Source organism: Heterodontus francisci, chromosome 33 (assembly GCF_036365525.1).
Source record: "Heterodontus francisci isolate sHetFra1 chromosome 33, sHetFra1.hap1, whole genome shotgun sequence".
In the NCBI taxonomy this organism is placed as follows: Eukaryota; Metazoa; Chordata; class Chondrichthyes; order Heterodontiformes; family Heterodontidae; genus Heterodontus; species Heterodontus francisci.
The window spans coordinates 45047029-45063091 of NC_090403.1; the positions used below are offsets into that span (position 1 = coordinate 45047029).

Below are 16063 nucleotides of genomic sequence, written 5' to 3' on the forward strand. Positions count from 1 at the left end.
CTCTCCCTCCCTCTATGAAATATAGAGACATCTGCCTGAGAGATAGTGATAATGATGATGCTCCTCTTGCATGAGCTGCCAGTGGTTACAGGTTCCACGCGCCCTCCCACCACTGTCCCCGGCAACCGCGCGCAGGGTGGCGCGCCTGCGCGCTCCCCCGACATTCCCGCCCGCGCATGGCAGGGGGCGCGCGCCCTCTCCCCCCTCGCTCACGCGCTTGCGCATGCACACGCTCCGGGGCTCTGCTGTTCAGTCTGGATTGAGAGAATGTTAGAGGCAGCGAAGGAGATAGAGCTCGGGATAAACACAGGAGGTAGGATGACTTTTTCTATGCACACATTTATACATCTGGGGGGGGGGGGAAGGATTTTAGATGAGGGGAATAGTCACATATTTCTAAAACTATTCTTTCCAATAAAAAAAACCCAAATGCCTGCCAGACAATATTGAGCGTGTGAATCCCCTTTGAAGGGAACGAAGCTTTAGAGCTCCAGGAAGATTCAGGTATGGGACAAAGCGTGTGGAAATGATGCTTTCCCACCCTATTTTAAGGGAAGTTTTTCTCCCCCCTACTTTTTATGCTCTGGAATCATTTGCAAACATTAAGAGTCTCTTGTCAAACATTTGATGACAAAATGAGTAAACCCCTCAGCATCCTTCAGAGGTAAACTTGTGTTGCTGTTGCCGACCTCGTTGTATTTTTAAATGCATTTTGCATGATGTACAATCTAGGCTTTTTTTAAAAAAAAGAAAAATGAGCTTGGGAACATTGGATTTTATTCTGAATGAACGCAGTTTCATTTTAGCGGAGGCGATGTAAATCTGCTGTTTGTGCCACTCGCTTTTCCTGTGCTCAAAAGTTTCAATGCAGGGAAATGGCATTTCGTTAAATAGTTTCTTAAATTGGTTCAAATCATCGAAGCCTCGGGGTCTGGTCGGCGATGTCATCGGCATTTCAAAGCGAAGCAACCAAAAACGTGAGACTTGTTTTTTTATCTCCTCTGTTAGTGAAGCAGTTAGTGCAAAAGGGGCATCTTTTTACCCCATTAACAAAAGCATCCTTTTCTAATCCTGACCTTGCTCTAAAATTGAAAAGGACGTCGGTCCTTTGATAGTTTGTTTTCGCCCTTTGCCAGTTTGCCTTCGCGAGTTAATGTTGGGATCAGTTGTGATAATTAGAGATCGTTTTTAATGACATTTATATCATCATGAAAATAACTGGTGCACTTCTATGATGCACTAACTTTGAGCTATTGACTTTTTAGACCTGGAGTTGAACTGACCTGAACCCCCAATTTTAACTCAGTGCTTTTTAATGCCAGTGGGTGTGTCAGTTATCACAATGCATGAAGTGGAATTTGTTTTCCTGAAAAAAAACTGGATATAATTTCTTTTCAGTTTTAATTTATTGTTTTTATCATTGGTAGGTATTTTTGAAGTCTTAAGAACAAAAAGACAAAAGTTTGTTCAGGGAGCTCTCTCTGGATGCTTTGCTCTGAATATTCCAATCTCAATCAGGGCATTAAAGTGAGTTACTGAGCAGAGGAAGAGAGGGGAATTGGGAGGAGGGAGATCACATGGACACTTCCCATTGGCCAGTCAGTCCAGTATTAACAGAACCAGTGGGCGCAGGTTCTCATTTCTCTTGAAATGGGGAATGGCGCCAATGGATCTCAGGACTCTTGTGGGGCGGCGGTATTTACAAAATCTGGGCAGCAAGCATGAATATTTTGAGGTCTTTTGCTCCAGAATATTTAAATGGTGTAGTTTCTATCCGCTTCAATAATTTTGAATTTTCACTAGATCCTGTTTCTGAAGATAACCAAAGTTACATTCCACATCAGAGATGATCCCTTCTCCTTTTTTCCCCACTAAGAATCCTAAGATTTAACGAAGGGATAGAGTAAGATTCCTTTCACTTGAGGATACAGCAAAGACACTCGCCCTTCACAACACAGCGAATCTCGAGAAATTGGAGTATTCGATCATCTACTGTTTGTTATTTTACTAGTTCACATACAGTGGCGCAGTGGTTAGCACCGCAGCCTCACAGCTCCAGCGACCCGGGTTCAATTCTGGGTACTGCCTGTGTGGAGTTTGCAAGTTCTCCCTGTGTCTGTGTGGGTTTCCTCCGGGTGCTCCGGTTTCCTCCCACATGCCAAAGACTTGCAGGTTGATAGGTAAATTGGCCATTATAAATTGCCCCTAGTATAGGTAAGTGGTAGGGAAATATAGGGACAGGTGGGGATGTGGTAGGAATATGGGATTAGTGTAGGATTAGTATAAAATGGGTGGTTGATGGTCGGCACAGACTTGGTGGGCCGAAGGGCCTGTTTCAGTGCTGTATCTCTTAAAAAAAAAAAATTGTACTTAACGGCCTACTCTCAAAAATCAGGCAGTTATATAGTTCTGAAACAAATGATTTCTGAGAATGCGAATTGGTTAATAGACTGTTAGTTATGTTGAAAACCAAGTATGTCCTGTTGTCAATAAGAAAGAAAAATCACTCGCCTTGAGGTTTGCTGTCACAATCTAAACCCATCAATCGGGCAATTTTGATTATAATGAGCATTTGATGTCAGAATAGTAGGTCAGAGAGCTGATTAAAGTATACTGGGATTTTAATTTTGACAATCAGTTGACATGTAGTGGCATAACTTGCTGGCACACCTATAGTAAGGACATTCCCCACTATCCCAATTAGTAGGATGATAATGATTGACAGATCTGTTTGTGGCATTTCAGTACCTTCAAGGTAGGAGTGAGTCAACTAAGCTAAAATTAAAATTTAACTTTTAATAATTTATAACAGTCAATATAATTGCTCTCAAAAGATTCTTCAACCAACCCCCTGCTCCTTCATGCTCACAATTTGCTAAAATGATTTAGGTCTAGAAATTACTGTAGCTGACATTTACAAACATATGGTTAACTTAATTAAAACACAGGTACTACCTTAATGTAGGTGTTAACCCATTTCCTTTCAGTAACAGACAGCGGAATGTTAAGTGAACGTGTTAAATGTTTGCTAATTTTGCCAGCAGTTTTAGAAAATAAACAAAATGCTGCCATGCTCAAGAGGTCAGAAGAAGTGGCAGTAGAAGGTTTGTTTCTCTCAAGATAATATATTTCAGACATATGTTTGCAAGCCTATGTTATAATTCAAAATATATGAAAGATTTTGTAAGTTTCACTTGTATTAGTCAAAAATAAGAATTGTATAATCATTCCGTGTCACCTTTCTGAATCCGAAGTTATTAGCTGTTCTCAGCAGATGCTTTGCATGATGCAAACCAATTTTACTAACTTTTACTTCCACTTTATTGCAACCATTCAAACATTATGATGTTCATAGACTCTTCTGAGGCAAGAGAATACACTTCAGGTCTATGCTGTATTTGAAAATGTAGAATATCCCTTACTGTTCTGCACTGTATTATTTTGAACACAAAATCAACACAGCAATGTATTTTTTTGGATGAGATGTTGAATGGAAGTGTGACTGCCTGTACCAGCTGTTCAGGTGGCTGTTTAAAATTCCATAGCACTTGGTTTTGTATCGGAGAAAAAGCAAGGAGTTCTCTAGGTGTTCTAGCCAGCATTTCCCCTGCAAACAAAATCATCGCAAAACAGGCTGGTCATTCATCTCACGTTTGTTTGTAGGACTTATTGGCGCAGAATAGCTGTTTTGTTTGTATCCATACAAACAGTAACTGCATATCCAAAAGTAATTCATTGTAAGTTGCCCTGTGAGATGTTTGTGTACAAGGTGCTGTATAAATGCAGGTATCATTCTACAATATCAATAACATATGATCAAGACTATTGTATCTGTTCAGCACAGTGGGTACAGTCCTGGAGGTTTTACATATATAGATGGATAAAAGTGAAATGCATGAAGCATTGGGCAATGTGACAACATGGTGGTATACAGTCTGTCCATGCCACCAGTCCGAAGTAAAGACAATTTGGTAATAGCTTTATTCACTTATCTCTTGGCACGCTGAAGGGCACCATCTGTTGCATGCAGAAACAGAAAGCAACTGATGGATTTTTTGATTCGTAGTTATTAATTTAAGCACACAATAGTATAATTTACACAATAGGTTGCATCGTTCTGCCTATAAAGTAACACCATTAGCAATGGTTTTTGCAGAACTGATTTTGTTCCTTATGTGGACACGATAGTACATGCTGAATAGTTAAAATGGAACACTCATTCCTCGTTCAACCATGTGCCTCAGTAAATGTTCCCTCAGTGAACAATAAACAGACCTAAAGTAGGTAAATTGAAAGACTGCACACTCAAAACCATGACAATTACAGAACCATTAATGTACCACTGCTTTCAGATAACACCACATTTTCTAAGACATCATTACATTGCCATCTGCCGAGTTACTTTAATCTATAGTGATTCTCACTATATTTCCTGTTTTCTGACCTAGTGTAAGCTGCAACATTCTTTATTTGCCTCATTGCTAGCACTGTTGTCCTTGAATCAACAAGTTGCCATCCAGCTATGCTCCAGGACTTTGGGACATAATCTCAGCTGTGCTTAAGTGTGTTCTGGTCGAGGCACCAGCCAGAATTCCCCTTGGCAATCCCACCTGAAATTGGGTGTGATTGTAGCAGAGATCTAATGTGGGTGGTAAGGATTGTGCAGTTTTACTTGGAGCTGGTATACTTGGTTACTGCCTTTGTCCCTTCCAACATGGTGTGTTTGGCCAGCTCCCTGGGCAGGCCCACGGTGGTCTGGATCTCCCGGGAGCTGATGGTGCTGTGCTTGTTGTAATGGGCCAGGCGGGAAGCTTCACCCACGATGCGCTTGAAAATATCGTTCACAAGCGAGTTCATGATGCTCATGGCCTTGGAGGAGATGTCGGTGTTGGGGTGAACCTGCTACATCACTTTGTAGATGTGGATGGAGTAACTCTCCTTCCTCGACTTTCTACACTTCTTGCCGCCCTTTGCTGCTGCTTTACTCACAGCTTTCTCGGCGCCCTTCTTAGGAGCTGCTTTCTTCTTTTCCTCAACCGTCTTCAAACTCAATTTCAGACACAGGAGACTAGTTACTTTGGTACAATGCCGGGGAACATCTGTGGGATCTTAATATTGGGGAAGGTACCAAGAGGTTCACCTAATGGGACACACAAATTTGAGTGGTGAGGATTACCACCATCTCACTTCCCAACCTTTATTTCCCCATCTCACCCTAGCTGAGACCACCTCTTCTTCACTGCCTGCCTCATGGTAATGATGGAGAGGGAAATGGGACCTAGCAGATTTCCCTCCCATCCACCTGTATTGATTCCTGGGGCTGCCAAGTGGAAAGTAATGGTAGGTGGCAACAACCACTCCTGCAGTGCTCCCATGGAGAGCGAGGGCCTTGTAGACTAGCCTGATAACGCATCTGCTAAAGATCCCAGTCTCAGCCAAGGCTTTCAATTGGGCATCATCTTTGGGCACTTGGGTCCTTTTCCTGTCTCTCACTGGGTCTGCTGATACTTCAGCGGTATTCACGCCAACATTCTGTCCTTCACGCTAGCGGATTCCCTCTAGGTAGCAGGAATCCTGCTGGGAGACTGTTGTGCATTTCTGATGAACTTGGACCCAGGGAAAGGAATCAGAATTGGTGCAAATTTTGTGGGGTGGGTGGGAATTTTGCCTTGCTATAACTATAACTTGAAGAGATTCCCAGCCACTGTCTTTTGGCAGAAAGGATAAACCAAGAAATGGCCTGTTTGTTCAAACGGGTGTGAAAGATCCCATCGCACTATTTGAAGAAGAAGGTGCTTCTGGTGCCTTGACCAATATTTGTTCCTTGGGCAACACCTATTACCTGGTCCTTCATCTCATTTATCATTTGTTGAGGCCTTCCTGTGTGCAAATTGCTGCTGTGTTTACATTACCGACAACAGTAACTACATTTCTAGGTTAATTCATTGGCTGTGAGGTATTTTACGTCACTCTGAGGATCCACAAGACTTTTGTTTGTACTTGCAGCATGAACAAAAAATTTACAGACGTCCATTGGCTCCAATTCCAGAGCTGGGCCCACCATCATAAAACATCTGTGATTTCACTATTTATGCATTGTTTGTTAGCATCCACCTGTAGTATCAGCACTGAACTGAATGTACTGAACACCTCTGTGAGTGTCCTTACATTACTATAATTGTTGGGTCTTCAAATATATCAATTTTTATCAATTCTTGCAAGTATACCAATGCTGTTTGCAATCCTTTAGGACTAACTATTATTGTGTGATTTGGAGTGTATCCGTAACATGCATAAGGGCATTCAAGGACTCCTTAAAATCAGCATAAGCAGCAGGATGTAGGGAATGATTTAGCATAACATGGAAAAGATTCTTCCTCTGCCCTGATGTTTATGTTTTGTAAATGTATTAAATTTATTTAATGCCTATTTTATTTAGATTCCTCTGTGCAGCACAGATGGGGCACTGATTATAATTCGGATGCTAGTGATGTTGTGGTTCTTTATAGGTGGTAGCATGGAATGCTTTGCCACAAGGAATAGTTGAGGCAAAAGCCATTGCATCTTTTAAGGGAACACTGGATTAGCACTTGAAGGCAGATGGAGATTTGGGGCTATAAGGAGAGAGCAGGGCTGATTGGTTTTGCAATGCTTAAGCAAAACCTGGCAGAGACATGATGGGCCAATTACTTTTTTTTAATTTCCAAAATATACTTTATTCATAAAAATCTGTAAAAATTACATTGCCAAACAGTTTCAAACAGCACCAAAAAATACAAACATTGCAAGGAAGATCAGTTTCCTTCAATACTATCATGAGTTTCTTCACAACCCTTCCATTTCACAATTGTCATGCCAATTACAGTTTTACATTTACAGCAAATGAAAATATTAACGATACAGTTCGAGGGGTTTCCCATGGATCCAGCCCCTCAGTTCAGCTTGGTGGGGGCACTGTGGTCTTTCCCCATTGAGCCTTTGCTGCGGCTACCCCAAGCTTTAGTGCGTCCCTCAGCACGTAGTCCTGGACCTTGGAATGTGCCAGTCTGCAACATTCGGTGGTGGAGAACTCTTTGCGCTGGAAGACCAGCAAGTTTCGGGCAGACCAAAGGGCGTCTTTCACCGAATTGATAGTCCTCCAGCAGCAGTTGATGTTTGTCTCGGTGTGCGTCCCTGGGAACAGCCCGTAGAGCACAGACTCCTGTGTTACAGAGCTGCTTGGGATGAACCTCGACAAAAACCACTGCATCTCTTTCCACACCTGCTTTGCGAAGACACATTCCATGAGGAAGTGGGCGACCGTCTCTTCCCCACCACAGCCACCGCGGGGGCATTGTGCGGAGGGGGCGAGACTTCGGGTGTGCATGAAGGATCTGACGGGGAGGGCCCTTCTCACCGCCAGCCAAGCTACGTTTTGGTGCTTGTTTGAAAGTTTTGGTGATGAGGCATTCCGCCAAATGACTTTGGCGGTCTGCTCGGGGAACCATCCGACAGGATCCACCGTCTCCTTTTACCGTAGGGCCTTGACATTCCGTGCAGACCACTGCCTGATGGACCGGTGGTCAAAGGTGTTTTCCCGCAGAAACTGCTCCACGAAGGATAGGTGGTACGGCACGGCCCAACTGCATGGAGCGTTCCGCGGCAATGTGACCAGGCCCATCCTTCGTAACACCGGGGACAGATAGAACCTCAGCACGTAGTGACACTTGGAGTTTACGTACTGGAGATCTACACACAGCTTGATGCAGCCGCACACGAAGGTGGTCATCAGGATGAGGGCCACGTTGGGTACATTTTTCCCGCCCTTGTCCAGAGATTTGAACATTGTGTCCCTCTGGACCCGGTCCATTTTAGATCCCCAGATGAAGCGGAAAATGGCTCGGGTGACTGCCACAGCGCAGGAGTGGGGTATGGGCCAGACCTGCGCCACGTAGAGCAACAACGTGAGTTCCTCCGCACCTGATAACCAGGTTCTTACCCACAATGGAGAGAGATCGCTGCCCCCACATGCCCAACTTTTGTCGTACCTTGGCTACTCGCTCCTCCCAGGTTTTGGTGCACGCCCCGGCCCTTCCGAACCATATCCCCAGCGCCTTCAGGTAATCTGACCTGACGGTGAAGGGGACAAAGGATTGGTCAGCCCAGTTCCCAAAGAACATGGCCTTGCTCTTGCCGTGGTTAACTTTGGCTCCCGAGGCCAGTTCGAACTGGTCGCAGATGCTCATCAGTCTGCGCACGGACAGCGGATCCGAGCAGAAGACGGCGACGTCATCCATGTACAGGGAGGTTTTAACCTGAGTGCCTCCGCTGCCTGGGATTGTCACCTCTCTTATGCTCGCATCCTTCCTAATAGACTCAGCAAAGGGTTCAATACAGCAAACAAACAAGACCGGGGAGAGAGGACAGACCTGTCTGACTCCAGATATGATCGGGAAACTTTCCGATTCCCACCCGTTGATTGAGACTGCGCTACTGATGTTTGTGTAGAGCAGTTTGATCCAATTGCAGATTCCCTCCCCAAACCCCATTTTGGAAAGCACGTCCATCATGTAGGTGTGCGATATCCTGTCAAAAGCCTTCTCCTGGTCCAGGCTGATGAGGCAGGTGTCCACCCTCCTGTCCCGTACATAGGCGATCGTATCCCTGAGTAGTGCGAGACTATCAGAGATCTTCCTGCCGGGTACAGTATGGGCCAATTACACTCTTCTGTGTTGTAAACTCCCCTGCTTCTCTCATTCTTTGGTCAGTTTCCCTGAGGCTATCAGATGTTTCACAGTTCACATCAGGGAGTCTGTAGGAGAAAAGCTGCAACGGAAAGCAGTGTGGCAGAAAGAGAGCCAGTTGAAAGAAACACTGGTGAGGGACAGGCCATGAGAAAGACAGAGAAACATTGAAAAGAGGCACATTGGCCCAGATCTTTTGGAGCCGACAGGGGTCTCGCAGTGGGTAGGGAGGGCAGGGAAGTGACCCTGTTTCGGCAGGCGGCGGGACCTGGGGCTGCATTTTACGGGCAGCAGCCAATTGAGTGGCTGCCACTGGGCCTGCCATCCTATTAAGACGGTGACCTACCCCCAAGCGGGAGCAGTGGCCACTGCTGGGGCTGCACCTGGAGGACAAGGGCGCATCGCTGCACCCTCACAACCAGGTAGGTGAGGTCTGGGGATGCCGGCGCCAGTTAGGCAGGCTGCAGCGGTAGCCGGGTGGGGGTTGGTGTCAGTGAAGGCAGGGGCGCTGTTGCTGCAGGGGTTTTGCATTGACACCGGAGCCTCCTTCATTTAAGTGGCTCAATTGGGCTTCAGATGGGTGGGCCATCTGACACCTACATTGTTCTGTGTTCACCAATTTCTATACCATATGTGTGGGTTTAACAATGTTTTGCAGGTTGTAGTGGTGGGTGATTTTAACTTCCCCTATATTGACTGGGACTCACTTAGTGCTAGGGGCTTGGATGGGGCAGAATTTGTAAGGAGCATCCAGGAGGGCTTCTTGAAACAATATGTAGATAGTCCAACTAGGGAAGGGGCCGTACTGGACCTGGTATTGGGGAATGAGCCCGGCCAGGTGGTCGAAGTTTCAGTAGGGGAGCATTTCGGGAACAGTGACCATAATTCCATAAGTTTTAAGGTACTTGCGGATAAGGATAAGAGTAGTCCTCGGGTGAAGGTGCTAAATTGGGGGAAGACTAATTATAACAATATTAGGCAGGAACTGAAGAATTTAGATTGGGGGCGGCTGTTTGAGGGTAAATCAACATCTGACATGTGGGAGTCTTTCAAATGTCAGTTGATTAGAATCCAGGACTGGCATGTTCCTGTGAGGAAGAAAGATAAGTTTGGCAAGTTTCAAGAACCTTGGATAACGTGGGATATTGTGAGCCTAGTCAAAAAGAAAAAGGAAGCATTCGTAAGGGCTGGAAGGCTAGGAACAGACGAATCCCTGGAGGAATATAAAGACAGTAGGAAGGAACTTAAGCAAGGAGTCAGGAGGGCTAAAAGGGGTCATGAAATGTCATTGGCAAACAGGATTAAGGAAAATCCCAAAGCTTTTTATACGTATATAAAGAGCAAGAGGGTAACTTGGGAAAAGGTTGGCCCACTCGAGGACAGAGAAGGGAATCTGTGTGTGGATCCAAAGGAAATGCACGAGGTACTAAATGAGTACTTTGCATCAGTATTCACCAAAGAGAAGGACTTGGTGGATGATGAGCCTAGGGAAGGGAGTGTAGATAGTCTCAGTCATCTCATTATCAAAAAGGAGGAGGTGTTGGGTGTCTTGCAAAGCATTAAGGTAGATAAGTCCCCAGGGCCTGATGGGATCCACCCCAGAATACTGAGGGAGGCAAGGGAAGAAATTGCTGGGGCCTTGACAGAAATCTTTGCATCCTCATTGGCTACAGGTGAGGTCCCAGAGGACTGGAGAATAGCCAATGTTGTTAATTGTTCAAGAATAATCCAGGAAATTATAGGCCGGTGAGCCTTACGTCAGTGGTAGGGAAATTATTAGAGAGGATTCTTCGGGACAGGATTTACTCCCATTTGGAAACAAACGAACTTATTAACAAGAGGCAGCATGGTTTTGTGAAGGGGAGGTCGTGTCTCACTAATTTGATTGATTTTTTTGAGTAAGTGACGAAGATGATTGATGAAGGAAGGGCAGTGGATGTTATCTATATGGACTTTAGTAAAGCCTTTGACAAGGTCCCTCATGGCAGACTGGTACAAAAGGTGAAGTCACACGGGATCAGAGGTGAGCTGGCAAGATGGATACAGAACTGGCTCTGTCATAGAAGACAGGGGGTAGCAGTGGAAGGGTGCTTTTCTGAATGGAGGGATGTGACTAGTGGTGTTCCACAGGGATCAGTGCTGGGACCTTTGCTCTTTGTAGTATATATAAATGATTTGAAGGAAAATGTAGCTGGTCTGATTAGTAAGTTTGCAGATGACACAAAGGTTGGTGGAGTTGTGGATAGTGATGAAGATTGTCAGAGGATACAGCAGGGTATAGATTGGTTGGAGACTTGGGCGGAGAAATGGCAGATGGAGTTTAATCCTGACAAATGTGAGGTAATGCATTTTGGAAGGTCTAATGCAGGTGGGAAGTATACATTAAATGGCAGAACCCTTAGGAGTATTGACAGGCAGAGATATCTGGGCGTACAGGTCCACAGGTCGCTAAAAGTGGCAATGCAGGTGGATAAGGTAGTCAAGAAGGCATACATCATGCTTGCCTTCATCGGTCGGGGCATAGAGTATAAAAATTGGCAAGTCATGCTGCAGTTGTACAGAACTTTAGTTAGGACACACTTAGAATATTGCGTGCAATTCTGGTCACCACACAACCAGAAGGACGTGGAGGCTTTGGAGAGGGTACAGAGGAGGTTTACCAGGATGTTGCCTGGTCTGGAGGGCATTAGCTATGAGGAGAGGTTGGATAAACCCGGATTGTTTTTACTGGAACGACGGAGGTGGAGGGGTGACATGATAGAGGTTTACAAAGTTATGAGCGGCATGGACAGAGTGGATAGTCAGAAGCTTTTTCCCAGGGTGGAAGAGTCAGTTACTAGGGGACATAGGTTTAAAGTGCGAGGGGCAAAGTTTAGAGGGGATGTGCGAGGCAAGTTCTTTACACAGAGGGTGATGAGTGCCTGGAACTTGCTGCCGGGGGAGGTGGTGGAAGCAGGTACAATAGTGACGTTTAAGAGGCATCTTGGCAAATACATGAATAGGATGGGAATAGAGGGATACAGTCCCCGGAAGTGCAGAAGGTTTTAGTTTAGGCAGGCATCAAGATCGGTGCAGGCTTGGAGGGCTGAATGGCCTGTTCCTGTGCTGTACTGTTCTTTGTTCTTTGTCTCTGAGGTTACTGGCTAGAACTAAAATGGCATGCCGTCCCACGCCATTTTGCCAGCTTCCCCGTCTCTGAACCCATCCCCAAAGGCCCTGTAAAATTCCGGCCATGGAGTGGCCAGAAGACAACTGAATAAATCAGGCAGTGGGTGGGGTCGGTACATGTACTGAGACGGTGAAAAATGATAGTTCTAGCCAGTAACATTTGAGACCTGCAAAACATTGCTGGTAAACCCATATATATGGCATAAACATTGGTGAATACAGAACGATGTATTTGCCACAAGGAGTGGTTGAGGGAAAACTCATTGTGTTTTTTCACGGAACAGTGGATTAATATTTGAAGGCAGATGGAGATACAGGGCTATAAGTAGAAGTCAGAATTGGTTTGCTGAGGAATGAATCTTCGGCCCAATTTTAACAATGTGCAAGTGGATGGGTTTAGAATGAGTTAAAATCTCACCCGAATGTTTGGATCAAGATTTGTAGAAACTACTTATGAATTATCTTTTTTTGGTTGTATTTGCAGTGCAATTCATTCATTGCTCCAGCTGAATCTATTAATTTTACAAACATTTTCTTCGTGCAGGTTGTTAGTATAAGATTAACTGTGCATTAGACGTACAGTGATGGGTGTGCTTTGCAATGACAGCTTAGAGTACTATGAAATATTTGATCCCCAAATCATGTTTATGCATTGAGTTGTCCTACTAGGATCATATATGATGGGAATAAGTGCTGAGTGATAAAGACAGTTCAAAATCCTGTGGCTGAATAGTTTAGATGGATCATTTAATTTTGCAACATTGTTTAGCTCTTACCTCTGGCCATAAAAATAGTCATTTACATCAGACTTTAGATTTCTATTCATACGGGACCCACAAACAGCTGTTATGATTTTAAATAGGGATTTAATTAACACCTAGTAGACAACAGATAGAATGTTGTCAAACATCTTGCAATAAATCTAATTTCAGCCCTTCGTCAAATGAAGTGCTTTATAATGCTTTTATAGCTGATCATTGTTTTAATGGGAGCTTGAATTTTTCTACATTCATATTCATTAAAAACTATCAACGTGAATGTGTCTATGTGAATGATGGTTTGCCATTTTCTTGGATTAGTTTAAATTGTATTGCAAATACCATGGCACATGACTTAAATATTTCATATGCCTTCAAGGCATAAATGTCATAATTCCCCTTTTGTCACATTGTATTAAAATACTTTAAAGGAAAGGCTTACGTATCAATTGAATAAGTCGCGTTAAGTGCTCTATCATTCAAGCTAATCTGAGTTTGTGGGAGAGGGACTGTGCATGAATCAGACTAAAGTGGGGTCTCTGTATCAGCTCTGTTAGCTGTGGACTGCTACTCAGTATAGCTAAACCTTTTGAACCATGTATTAGATCACTTGAGGTAACTGGGTGATGTGTAATTTAGGCTGGATGGTTGGATGGTACCAGTGTGCCAATGAGTTTGGTTTGGGGTGGATGTGCTTTGAAAGTGAGGCTAATTTAGGAATTACTAATACTTTTGTTAGATTGTGGAAAATGTGATGGTTTGCTTTTCAATCCTACTATACCTGAGGCTGATCAAAGTTAAGGTGACATGGGTTTAATATACAGATTGAATGCCAAACACTTAAAAGAGAGAATTATTTTTATACGTGAATTACTCTACTGGAGTCAATGATTGAAGGAGAGAGCATGCCAGCATTTATAAACAGATAAGTTAGGTGATGGCTGAAAGAGGAGAGAGTGATCAGATAGAGAAGCAGAGCTGGGATGTGGGATTAGGACCACATCCTGTGTGGAAGATAAAGATCAACATGGACTAGATGGACAAAATGGCCTGTTTCTGTGTTGAAATTCCTGTGCAATGTGATTATGTAATGCATTTGAAAATAATCATGATTCCCTTCAGGTCAATGAAACTTTCAGGGGAAGGCAAACTGCAGAGTAAAGGATGTTTGCACGAAAGGAGAAATAACATTTGAGAACAAGTTAGCTGGAATACTTTGGTGCAAGTCCTTAAAGAACATGATTAGCAAACACATGGGAGCATGTCACCTGTTCACTCTTTTGCTTGGGTAATTGTGCATGGCACATATGGCAGCTTGGGTCGGGAAGAAATAAAACTATTTTTCGCCTGCAGGTAATGACGCATGCTAGTGCTTCATTCAAGTGACTATTCTCCCCCCTTACCCCCCCCCCCCCCCCCCTCAATCTGTGAGCCCAGACAATGAAGACTATTTTAACTCGTCAGAATTGAAGTTAACAAGGTGGTTCGTAGACTTACTGTTCTGTTAACACGGACAATCCTTCAATTGCCATCTAAGGGGTCTTCCCATGGACTACTGGAGTGCTTACCTGGCAGTGGGTTTCTTTGCTATGGAAATCAAAGTTCTATGATGTGGCTGGGGCTTCGACTGCAATTTCAAGCGACATATGAGTGGAGCATGTGTCGCACGTGTTCTGCCCATGTGTTTTGGCATTGAGCAGCCTAAGCAGTGTCCTTAGAGGGACTGCAGCTGGCCACTCAATAAACAGCTTAAAAAAAACAATTTGTTATTTCTTTTGGAGCCAAAATGAGCAGGAGTTAAAACACTAATGAAGTTAGTACAAGACAGCTCGGTATTATGAAAATGCATCAAAGATTGATGTATTCTTTCCCCTCAGAGCAATATTTTTGATACATCAGCAATGTCAAGACAGAAAGAGATTGAAGAACTGTCTTGTCCCATATTTGATAGAAATATGATTATGGTTTAAGAAGAAAATAGCATTAGTAATTGCCCATTAGAAATTGCCACCATTTTAGCCACATGCTGTTTTAGTAGCAAATGTACACACACTAACATGATACGGATAAATGTACTTCACATCTGAATATTTACAAACATCGATCACTGTTCAGTAATCAAAGATATAAAGCATTAACAATGATCAAAAAATGCTCACACACTCTGGTTTTCACCGTAGCATTTTACCAACAAATGCACATGGTACACCAGGCAAATCTAAGTATTGAAATCCCATGCCCAATGGTGATATTTATTACTCATTTTATATTTATGAATCAGAAATGCAATGAACCACATCTGGATTCTCAATTAGCCACATGTGGCTAGTGTATTGGGCAACAATGTTTCAAATGGATAGTTAATACATCCTGCAAAAGTTATTCAGTGTAAGGCCACAAGGGAAAACAAAACACACATTTTCAGCCCTTGTAATGAGAAGAAGGAATGAACGTAAATCCAGGCTAGAATTTCAAGATAATCTGAAATGTCTTGTTTAGTGGAGGAAGGCCAAAGTGAACTTTGCTCAAAAATGAACATATACATTAATTCTCAATATGTGAAGCAATTTTTAAATGTTGATTAAAGTATGCAAGCCTGATGCTAATTGTGATAAAGATCATGAGAAAGGATGAACATTTATTCTGTGCGAAGTGCAAGTCTAGACCAAATATACACACTGACGAACGCACATTCTCTCTCTCTCGGTCTCTTTCTCTTACTCCCTCTCACAGACAAAAGATTAAACTCATTTTCATTTGTATTTTAAGTGATTTCTAATGTGCTTTAGATTGGATTAAATTAGATTGATTTAGATGGAACTGTACCACATGTCTCAACCAGGGGCTCTTTGCCTGTCTCTGAAGAATAGTGTTTAGCACAAACCTTTGGAGTCACTTCAGCTTAATTCCTCCTCCTTACTTTGGGTTCACTCTGTCACTACCTTACATTGCAAGTAAGGATAGAAAATACAGTACTGTCATTATGGGACAGAGCTGCAAGTTATTCATGAGTAGACTTAGTAGATATTGGCATAATATTTTGATGTCTAATGAATAACTTTTGACATTTCTATTATATACATTCCAGATAGTTATCATTAAGAATGGCTAAAGACATACATTATCTTGGGTTCTGCAGTGATTTAGCATGCTGTTCTTTCAATTCTGTAACTTATGGTTGAAATTCAACTTAAAGTTTCATTTCTATGCCAGGTGTAATAATTTTAACTGAAATGAGTCTCCGAAGTCCAGTGAGTCCAGAGTGTTAAATTATTCACAATTCAGCACTAACATGCCATTCTTACTCAGGGAATCCACGACGATGCTGATCGGAGAAAAGAAAAGCATTGCACTGTTGTAGCAGGATGCTGTTTGTCACTTGGTGTTCAGGCACTTAATGCGAAAGTGAAAAGA

The 16063-nt window shown here is 43.3% G+C and overlaps 1 pseudogene; it reads right to left on the reverse strand.

Annotated features, from left to right (window-relative positions):
* Positions 1 to 4668: 4668 nt before the first annotated feature.
* Positions 4669 to 16063, reverse strand: part of LOC137347996 (histone H2B 1/2-like) — a 46221-nt pseudogene continuing 34826 nt past the window's right edge.